This window comes from Myotis myotis, unplaced genomic scaffold, assembly GCF_014108235.1.
Source record: "Myotis myotis isolate mMyoMyo1 unplaced genomic scaffold, mMyoMyo1.p scaffold_m19_p_7, whole genome shotgun sequence".
NCBI classification, from domain to species: Eukaryota; Metazoa; Chordata; class Mammalia; order Chiroptera; family Vespertilionidae; genus Myotis; species Myotis myotis.
The window spans coordinates 49,658,760-49,670,435 of NW_023416379.1; positions in this window are offsets into that span (position 1 = coordinate 49,658,760).

Genomic DNA, 11,676 nt, shown 5'->3' on the forward strand with positions numbered 1-11,676 from the left:
ACAAACACAAACACACTGTTATCAATTCTGAACTAACTTACCAATGAATTTTTCAATATAAATAATAGGGTTTTGTTCTAAAATTTCATTCTTATTCTTTCCCCATGCTAAAAAAATCATTATTAATCATTTCTCTCAAATCAGTACCCAAAACATCAAACTTTATTCTGGCCATAAACAATTGCTCACTCCATCAGCTGATTTTAGCTCTCCAGTGTCTCTGTAATCTACTACCACTCTCACAGCCAGTGCCCTAAATTAGGTTTTCCTCATTTCTCACCTAGATCAATGTCACACCCTCCAATATGACACCTTCCCCTAATGCTTTTTCATTATGACTTTCAGTCATTTTTTTAACACATAAAATGCTTTCCCCCCAGTTTAAAAGACTAAGTAATAGCCTCTCACTGATCAGAGAACTGCCCTCACTTATGTAACATAACAATACCTGGGACCCTACCGTGTGTGATCTTGACCATTATCCCCCTCTGCCAGACTCAGCCACTTGTGGACTTGGCATAGAAAGTTCTGTCACACTCCCTTGATATTATAAGTTCTTAAAGGGGAGAAGTGAATGTATTTTATTTCCTCTGGTATTTACTGAGCCCAACATAGATTTAAAGGCTGGGAATGACTTCTCTTCCTATACCTCAAAGAAAGAATATGTAATTATCTTTAAAACAAATGCTGGACAAAAAAAAGTTAAATTTGAGGAAACACATTCAAACTCCCCCACCCCACTTTATAATTAATATTACAATGTCTTTTTTTTACTTTGTATGTATCTCCTTCAATGGCTTGAATATACCTCTGAAAACATATAACAAAAAACGTATCCTTTTGTTAATAAACATTGCATTCTGAATTATAGAAAATTATATCTATGTTTATATGCTAATTTACATTTTATCTCATTTAAATATATGTTTTAAATTTTATCTTTCACTACTATTGTTAAAGTGGTGGGGAGATTTCTGTGTAGCTTTATGCTATCATCTTTTCAGGAAGTCAGAAAATCTCTAATTTTTTATTACCCAGTTATATTATACAATGTTTTACATTGTTTATCTGTCAATTATGTTGCCACACAGATAGGAAGTAGAAGTTTTGTCCAACTCATAAAAGCCTGGGACAGAGCCTCGCACCTTGCAGATTCTGAACAGGGCTGTGTTGAGTGATTTAGAGTCACATGACCTTCAAGACAAGGACTCTAATGCTCTCGCAATAAATCTTAACTTAATGCATGAGGACCATTCTTCAGAACGGAGCCTCTTAATCACTCTCATTCTACTGCAGTGTGTCTCTTTTCAGTGTCAGAGAAGTTTCCCAGATGCTGCACTGTACCATTCCTCACACAGCCCCATCTACTTTGACCTGGGAGATATGCATGACCCCAGATGAAGTCTCAAGATCACAATGATCTACACACCTTGTACAAACACATAATCCAAATGGCGCCATCAGTTGAGGTTCATATCTTAATTCCTGATTGTATAAAAACATCATATTTATATTTAATCAACTACTCACAAACTATTTTTATTGGGAAACATATATGTGATTATAAATTCATTATTCCAAAATACTATTCTGACTACATAAAATGTGACCACTGCCAAAACATCTGTACATTTCTTCTCCCCATCTTTTTTTCAAATAATCAAGCTAACCACTTCATGTATTTTCCTAGCCTTATAGCTATTTCTTTCCTTTGGCAAGAGATCTGTATGGCCTTAGCACAAGGCAATATCACACTCTGTACTTAGCCTGTTTTCCGGACTTTAATATTCTTAAAATGCATAGAGTCATGTGACTCCGAATCACTCAACACACCTGCTTTATCATTTATTTGTGTATGTATGCTGAGTTAAATAGGCTACATGCATGATTTTATAATTCTCTACCTCTTTTTCTGCTCCCAAAGCAGCAGCAGACCTTGTGACCTGTCTGGGCAATGTGTTTGGGAATAGGGTTAAAGAGGCTTTGCATCTACTGCTTTCATACATTTAACGAGTTAATTATAAGAACCAAAATCTGCTACTAGAGGCATACATTTAATTATGTCTTGCCATTTTTCAAAAGTAAAAATATCACGTTTCTTACTTTCTTTCCGTTTATAAAGATTTAATAATCTATCACAGCAGAGCAAAGTTTCTCTTTGCATAAGCTATAGCCATGAAATCATTGCAAGGGGGCTTTCTTTCCTTAGATTTACCCAGCACTGCACACGAGCTGAATAAAAAAGCGCCTTACACATGGCAGGTACATAATCAATAATTTTGACTGAATGAACAACTATGTAGTTGCCATTGAGGTTAAATAAATACATTTCAACTGCCACTGAAATATAGTCTTTCACTTCATAGTATTTCAATTTTGACTACTAAGTTTTAACTACCACATTTGTTACTCCATAAACATTTAATATCAAAGAAGAATCTTCACATTTAATGAGAATAAGAACAACCAAGGTAGATAGAGGGAATAGTTAGAAGCTCTCAGATGCAGAAGTATTAGTTCTGGTTCCATCATTTTCTGATTCCTCAACATCGGCAGAACACTTAAACTCTTTGAAATTCAGATGTCTTATCCATTGGGCATATCAAGCCTTGCTTTTTATATATTTTAACAGTAATTTCATGAAGAACACATGCAACTAAACAAACAAACGAACTTTAAACAGTATGGGACAAATTTAAAATATTATAATAATTTTATTTTTTTGAATTGAATTTGAATGCTATCTGCTTGCCAGTTGTTTTCTTGTAGTTCTGATTTAGCTTGTCATTTCAAATATAGGTATTTAGGAAAAAGATATTGATGCTTTTTAAAATTAATTTTTTAATGATTTTGGCATATTTTCTTCTGATCTGGGTTGGTATTTCCTAACTCCATTGTGGCTTTCCAAGCTTTATGGCTTACACATTGCATAGTCTAAGAATTCATCTGCTTTGCTTTCAGTTCAGTGGCTTCCAGTCCAGCACAGTTTCAAATTCAAGGTTTTTCTTTTTAGCTTCTAAAGCTTCCTGCGACCTTGCAGCATGTAACCTGTAAGGTCTCTTAATCCCATAAACTCTAAATCACACCCCCTGCTCTTCAAACTACATAGCATTTATCTGCTCTTAGCGCCCACCTGGAGTTTCCTGGCCATCCTGAATCCTGTCTGTTGGCCCCAGGTTACAGGAAGTAGATGTTACTCAGCACAGGTGTAAGCTGCCTGAATTTAACAACTGTAACTTCTGCAGGAATGAATGGTTTGCTTGCTTGGTCGTGCTCCAGGGTACAGTACATTCTGATTTCTCTGTTTTAATCTTGTCTGTATGCATGTCTAATTATGCTTGTTGTTTTAGCGCTGTGTGGGGAGTGTTAGGTAATGCTGGTGTGGAGGGCTTGCTCATCCTGAAATGTCAGCCATAGCCGAAGAGCAGAATAACTGGAGCTGAAACAACATGACTGAGGCCGGGTCAACATTGCTTTTAGCCTCTGTATAATTTTCGAGGCTTACAACGGGGATGTAAATATTCACATCGGATCAACCACAGCAAGCCTTTTCTAACCCTTCTCACCAGTTTCAGATGATCTGAGAATCGGGTAAGAAGATGACTGGCATTTTTGAGGTTTTGTTTGCTTGTTACTCTTTAGGTTTTCAAATGGCTCACTCCATTTAAAATAAAATACGACCGCATTACTACATTTTGATTTTAATATATTTCCGACAGGTAGAAATCTGTATGCATATGTATAAATAGCAATGCTTTAAAGCTAACTACTTCAAAATTATTGTGGCTGAATAAATTAATACATAAAAGCTATTGAGACTAAAGAAACATGATTCAAAGAATCGTTGAAATAAACTTGACAGTTTCTCCTCCTTTGACTATAAAATTATAACTATTGTTATGTGTGTTCATATAATTTTTAAGAATATAGAGCATGTTGTGTCCTGATTTGCATGTTGCTGTTTTCTAAATCTCCTGCAATTCTGTTTCCTAAAACTCACACCATTGGTTACCAAGTTTGCAATATCCTTTCTCAATTTAACTTTTTAAAACCTGATGGTGAGAGTGGCCCCTGTTTTCATTTCAGAAGATGTGTGAAATTGTTACCTTCATGGGATTCCAAGAAATGACAAGTCTCTTTTGTTCTTAGTTAAATTATAACAAGTTTGAGCAAGGTAGACATCCACAAATACTTGAGCTTGGCTGGAGGAAAAGGCTCGTAATGTTTGTATCTCAAGAAGGTAGGAAATTCCTTTGGTTTTACTTCCAAATCCCAGTTCTACTAATTACTATTGATGTGACCGTGGGCTAGTTGCATAGCCATATTTTGTTTCATTTTCTCCTTTGTTAAATGGGAATGACAAATAGTACCTGTTTCATATGTGGCTCATAGACATAAATAAATAATGTATGTAAAAATCTTAGAAATGTACCTGGCTCTTATTATTTTACTCATTAAGCTCTGTGACTGAAGACCCATCAGTATTATAAATTAAGAGAAACTCATCAGGGAATGAATGGGACACCTCATTTTAAACATCTACAAAGATTTTGCTGAGAGTAACTTCAACGTCACGCATTTTGCTGGGCCTCAGAGCACTATGATTATCGAAGCGTTAATGATAAAATACAGAGAACCCAGGAAAATAGTTTCAGAAAACTTGAAAGAAGGATCTATCCCTGAATATGCGGATTTCCAGAGCAAAGCATAGACTCCGGAAAGAATGGAAGAAAACCTGCTTAGGCACTGCCTGGGGCTACGACTGTGAACTGTGGGTTTCCTAAATCCCTTCCTAAGCAGTTGCCCACGAGACAATTGCACAGATCTGGGAGCTAGACACATTTTGCTTACAGTGCAGACATGGCCTCTCACTAATTGTGACTTTGAGAAAACCCCTCAAACTTTTTGAACCTGTTTCATCGCCAGCCAAGCAAGGCTAAAACAGCTGCTTCAAAGTGCTGCTTTTGAGAAAAAGAGATAGAGAAAACATAACACTATGCCTGCTAAAATAACACAATGTTTCTTTCCTCCCCTTAATTGCACCAAGCATGCAGCAGTACATGCTGAGGTATAGAATATGTCTTTTACTTGATTTACCAGCATCTGTCCCCAGAGATAGAAATGATGGCTGCCCAGGAAGGTATAGCAGTGACCATATCTTCACAGTGTACTGGACAACTCAGGCTAGTCTCTTTTCCCCAAGGAAGCCAAGGGAGCAAATTTTTTTCAATCTATCCCACCAAAAATTGCCCTCCTAGGATGGAGCAGCCAGCATGTGACATAGCCAGAGTCCTTTATTAGTGCATCTAATTTTTATTATGATGAGCAGTAGTTTTTCTGTAGGGAAGCATCCAGTCTCCATCTATAGCCCCTAAGCCATGAAATAATCAGGACACTAGGTTTTTAAAGATTTATAAAAAATATTTAAAGTACTTGGAGTTAACAGTATTTTCTAAAACTCAGCTGACCTCACAAATGTATAGCATCCTATATATTAAAAGCCTAATATGCTAAGTGTTCAGTCATCCAGTCGTCCATTCAACTAATCAAAGCATAATATGCTAATGATATGCTAAGGCCGCTCAACCAATCGCTATGACGTGCACTGACCACCAGAGGGCAGACACTCCAACCCATAGGTTAGCTTGCTGCTGGGGTCTGGCCAATTGGGACTGAGCGAGAGGGGCCGGACAGGCCCTGGAGCCCTCCTGTGGTCCCTTCCCAGCTGATCAACCTCCTTCATCTCTCCCTGGTCTGATTGTGCACAGGTGGGTCTCTCAGCCTTGCCTGAGACCTCTTGCAATTTGGGACCCATTGGGGGATGTCTGAGAGCCGGTTTCAGCCTGATCTCGCAGGCCAGGCCGAGGGACCTCACTGCATGAATTTGTGCACTGAGTCTCTAGTCTAAGTAGAAAAAGAAAAAAAAAGTCAAGGTGAAATAGATAAAAGCCAATTAGTTGTTGAAGCAGACATACATTGATGAAATACACACACACACGCACACACACACACACACACACACACACAGGAAATAAGCTCATTGAAAAAGTGCCTGTGAGTACAAAAGATGGCCTGGTGCTTATAACCATTATCCAATCCAATACCATGGTAGTGTGGATATGATAATAGTTTAATGGGCTTTCAAATCTTGATGATATTTAATAGTGAAGAAATATAAGCCAAGAAAGTGAAATGCGTAATTATTGTTTTTATAACTTAATGTCCCATTTTGCCCAAATTCCAGTTCCTTTCACTATCACAACCTATTGAAAGTTAATTTTTCAAGAAAGTATACCAATAGCCTGCCTTTCTAAAACTGCATAGGTTTACAAAACCCATTTCTTTCCTATTTTCTAAATAGCTGTAGGCAGAACTATAAAAATTACAGAAAAGCATAAGCTTCCTCCACTTTATCGTGATAAGCATTCTACATTGTGTCACCAGTAGGGGAAATAATACCTTGCCTTCATGCACAGTTCAGCATATAAAGGGAATCTATTTGAATAACTATGCAAAGAGCTTCAGATAAACAACAAAATGCAAATTAAGAAAATATCTATGCCCCATCCTTCTATGAATGTTTTACAATAGAAATATGCAAACTTCCGGTTGGATAGCATGCAGTCATAAACCTTACCATCCTAGCCAGACTAATGCCACACTGGGCAAAATAAACATTTGAAATATTAGGAAAAGCTTAAAAGTTGTCTTTCAACTTCCAGTAGTTGGACTTTCCTGCTTTTACTAAGGAATGCTTTATATCTTTTTATTGATTTCAGAGAGGAATGGAGAGGGAGAGAGAGATAGAAACATCAATGATGAGAATCATTGATCAGCCTTCTTCACAACCCCCTTGGGGGATCGAGCCTGCAACTGGGCCTTGTGTCCTGACCAGGAATCGAACCATGACCTCCTGGTTCATAGGCCAATGCTCAACCAATGAGCCACACTGGCTGGAACTAAGAAATTTGAAACAGTATTGTTATGACTTCCATATTTTAGATTTCCTACTTATCAGGAGGCATTATCAGCTCCATCTATTTAATGCTGAATGTTTTCTAATTTCTTTCTTTCACTTGGAAGGTAATAGGTAAAGCTGGCTTGAAATACCTTATTCTTGACAACTTTTCATGTCTTCACTGTTTTTCAGGGGCAACCCATACTAACTTAGTTGTATAGATTTTAAGGCTAAAAAGGAAAAGTTGGTCTTGTTTTTTAAATAAAAAATAATAATCACATAAAGCAAACAAATTATGTAGTGTTAGATAACCTAAGATCATCTTGTGAAAAAGAAAAGTTCCATATTCACTTAAAATAATTTTTATGGCACTATCAAGAAACATTTGCAAATTGCTTACCAGTCTTTAGAAATAAAGAGAAGCATGATTCGTCAGAACCCTCTGGTAACTAACACTTTCTCACACCATAATCAGATAGGAATCATTTATCAAAATCCTTAAGGAACTCTGGAATTTAAAACAAATAATTTTACTTAAAAAAATCTATGTAGGAAAATAACTTTCTTCTTTATATTTGGAAATAGTGTTTCCACTGCTTAAAAGCTATAAATTAAATATTTTATGTGACTACCTAAACCCACATATTTTTCAAATTCTCTTGTTAGTTCTACAACTGCTAGCACCCCATGCCTTTTTAAAGTTTGGGAGTCAATTGGTTTAAATGTGAGCTTGGAGACCTCACAGGAGCCGTTTCAACCTCACAGGGGCCATTTCAGCCTCACTGGGGCCGTCTCAGCTTCACAGGGGCTGTCTCCAGCAGCCCTGATCATGTTGCTCACAAAATTTGAAATCATACCAGATACTAGTATATTTTTTGTATTTCCCACTTTAGTTGAGTATTGTTTCATAGAAAAACCAAATTTTGTAGAAATGAGTCAACCACAAATGATTTTGTCTAAATGTTTGTTTTAATGTAGAAATTTTTAGTTTACAAACTGATGTTATACATACAAACAGAAGATTGGTGTCTGGAGTTGAGGTCTCCAAGCTCACATTTAAACCAATTGACTCCCAAACTTGGACACACAGAAAAATCCACTGGGGGTCTTTAACAATAGTGATCGATGCCTTGCTCTCACCTGCAGCATTTTGCTATAGTTCCTCTGGGTGCAATCTGCATATTGGGATTTTTTTTTCTTAACTCCAGGTGATTTTATTGTGCAACAAAGTTTGGAAACCACTGACTTGGACGGGAGATTTACAGGTTTTGGGACAGGACAGGGTAACACTCTCCCAGCTCTTTCCTTACTTAAATGATATAAAAGATGATTGCTTGCAAGCCTTCTTTCCATCCCCACGCCTCATAATCTCAAGAAAAATGAAACAGTTGCCTCTATCTCATGATTTTTCATAAAGCTTTAGACATGTCTACAACGGAGGAATGTATGGGGAAAGAGAAGGATATTCATCTCAATTATGTTAATCCTCCTTAGCCAAGAAATGGAAGTTGAGATCATCCCTCTAGATCAATAGAGAATATGTTTATTATTGCCATGAAATTGTTTTGGGTAATTTGAATACAAACTTCAAGTTTATAAAAGATTCATGAACTAGCACTATATATTTCCCTGTGGGTAACACTATACCATGTAGACTATCAAAGGTTATGACTCCCCTCCACCCCCCAAATGTTATTATTTCAGAATTCTAAGTGATTCTGCATAAGGGCACCAATTTAACTTGATAATAGTCATCGCAACTTTGTCTCTGTGGAAAATATGTTTGGCAATTTCAAACATGTAATAATGATGCTTTGTAATTTCTTTACAAGAAATTTTTAGAACATGCTTAAAAAGCTTGATGTAATTTTATTGGACACTTGTGAAGTAAATAACTATGTTTAGGACCATTGCACATGGGCTAAAAATGAGCCTGATATTTCCAGAGACTTCATAGTTATGAAATAGTTTTGTTATACCTGATATTCTAAACATTAGAAGTCTTTTTTAGATATTTAATATATGTATATAATCAGTACTAAAAATTTAATTTATTGACTAAGTCAGACACTGTAGAGCTTTATTTTTCTTGTTTTCAAATATATCTTATATTCAATGATAAAAATAATAATCGCTAATGTTCTGTTAACAATAATAATTAACATTTTGCCAAGAATCTGCTAAACATAGTACATGAATTATTTTTTTAAATTTAATTTTGTTTTATTTCTTAAAGTATTACAAAGAGTATTAGAGAAAAGACATAGAGAAAATACTGTGAGAGCCAGGATTCCAACCAGGATAGATTAGCTCCAGAATCCAGACTCAATATGTTGTAATGATATTAAGACCAGACCTGAGCCATGTGTGTAAGATCTAAACATCCCGAGGAAAAGAGTAAATTCCAGTCACTGTTGTTGGTCAATGTAATATATTATCTAGATTTTTAGAAACATGAATGTGTGTTAATTTTAACCAAATACTTGTTTTCACTTACATGCAGTTTTTTTTTATTTTTACATAAATGGATTGACAATTAACAAAATCCAAATTTTTCAGAACAAGTACATAAATGTTTTAAAAACTAAAGACTCTGTTTGAATTATCACCATCTACATATAAATTATTGTGACTTTCTTTTCTCAAAAGTATTTGAATTGGGAAGTTAAATAAGAGAATATCTATTGCCCATTTGTAGTATAAACCCCACATTTTCCTTTACCCTCCTGTTATCTCACAGTCACTTGTGTAAGATGCCAGACTCCTTAGAACAGCAAACTCAAACAGCTTAACCCAAACTGTTTCCTTTCAAGGACTTTTAATAAATAACCCAAACAACTGTTAGTTTTTTCTGGTAGTTACATTCACAAGATGATATAGGTTTTGATGTGCGAGGCAATGCCTGAGCTCAACAGTTCCTCTTGTAAGTTATTGTCATTCCATAATTGCAGGTAGGACTTGCCTACATCCTAGATGGAATCTCTAACAAGTTAATCATCTATAGGTTCCAAGAAGAGTTAGCACTTAATGAATACACTACATTTTAGGTATAGATGAAAAACCATATCAGAACTATTAATAAACATAAGCAGGATTACAGGATAAAAACTGTTCCCAATTCAGAAAAGATGTTGCTGAAAATACAGACACACACACACACAAATTCAAACATGTGAGGAACAAACACGTAGTATTATGTAGTTTTTGATGGGAGAGAAAAGCACATAAATCTAATAGCTAAACTTCAGTGGATATTTACTGCTGAGCATTACGTCATAGCCATCTGCAGGGAAATGGATTGCTAGACTCAATATGCGGTCTTTTTATTTGTCATGATAATTCTATGAGGCAGATATTATCATCATTCTTAGTCCACAAATGAGAAAACCAAGTGCTAGAGCAGTTACGTAGTACATTCAAGGTCTTACAGCCTGGTTGGCTATATTTCACTCTGAAATGCCACACTCTTCTCTACATAAACGCACTAAAGTTATGTGCGGTTTTCTGCTTTCCTGATTCTAAGAGGTTGCTTGCTTGACCAGGAGAGAAATACAGGCATGTATCTCTAGAATGTTATCATTACAGCTTTTCAGAACCATAGAATGTGAATATCTTACATTTAAGTGTAAATTAATACTTTTATTTAAAATTATCTCTATGTTATGCTTGTTTAGTAATGGGTTTATTTTTTCAATACCTTCCAACTAGAAAAATAAAGGTAGGTTAGTAGCTAGTTCCCAAATTAGAGGTATAGTTTCAAAAAAAAAGAAAGTAAGCTCTAATAAAATTCAATAAGCAACATGAAAACATTTTAAAAAGTGAATATTCAATAAAATGACTCTGGCTTCTCATTATATGTTGTAAAAACCTTCCTGATCAAGTCTTTCAGGTTCTGGAAGGCATGATGTTTTATGTCACTTGAGAGGAAAAAGGGCATAAATGGCATAAAGTGTGAGAAAAATGATAATCGACTATATCTATAAAACCTATAGGATAGAAAAGACTATAGTAATTTTATAGTCATGAATTGCAGACGCCTACAATTAATTTTATTAGTGCCCTAAAGTTGTAACAGAATGCTGGAGTCTAAGACTTTCTGAGAATGACCAAGGCTGAAATCCTCAAGAAGCACGTGATCTGGAAGCTGTGGGTCTGCCCCTCCGCTTCCATCCTGCAGACCTGCCACACCTCTACCTTCTCACTGACACCCTTTAAAAAGTATTACTCAATTCATAACTTAAGTCCAGTGACTAGGTATGAAAGGAATAAATCACACTAGCCAAAGAGACTCAGTTTGTGATTTCACCTTGCCCAAAACAAAGGATCTGCTAACCTCTCTGAGCCTGAGCTTCCTCATCTGTCAAGTGAAGACCTTGAATTGGATCAGTGCCTCTCAAAGGAAAGGCACAATCACCAGGCCTTGTTAAACAAAGGCTGCTGGATGCCACCTGGGTTTCTGATTCTCTGGGTTTGAGGTCAGGTGGAGGGATTGTCATGTCTGAGCTCACAAAGTGTGCTGCTGGGACCACACTTTGAGAACCACTTAATTAGATGGTCTAAGATCTTTATTATGTTTAACATTCTGATTTCCCCATATGAGGATTTCAAACTATTTCCCCATTTTTTCCCAACAGTATCTTAATACTGATCTTTCCACATTTTATTACACAAATAATAGACTAAACATATCCTTATACTGGACACTCATAGATAGCCTT